Genomic DNA, 211 nt, shown 5'->3' on the forward strand with positions numbered 1-211 from the left:
CCGCAAGTAGTTATATATTACGGCTAAAAATATGCTCTTCGAACGCTACAGCGGAAATGGACGACGCGCCATTTCTTTAAATTAAATTAATTCGTGCTCGTATGTATGTACATACATATACATATGCATGTGCAAGATACGTTCGCGGGTTTGAGGGGTGCACACGAACAAATCAATAAATAAAAAGATTTAAAGTTTTTGTTATATATTT

Source organism: Rhagoletis pomonella, unplaced genomic scaffold (genome assembly GCF_013731165.1).
Source record: "Rhagoletis pomonella isolate Grant_MI unplaced genomic scaffold, Rhpom_1.0 Rhpom_scaffold_02758, whole genome shotgun sequence".
NCBI classification, from domain to species: domain Eukaryota; kingdom Metazoa; phylum Arthropoda; class Insecta; order Diptera; family Tephritidae; genus Rhagoletis; species Rhagoletis pomonella.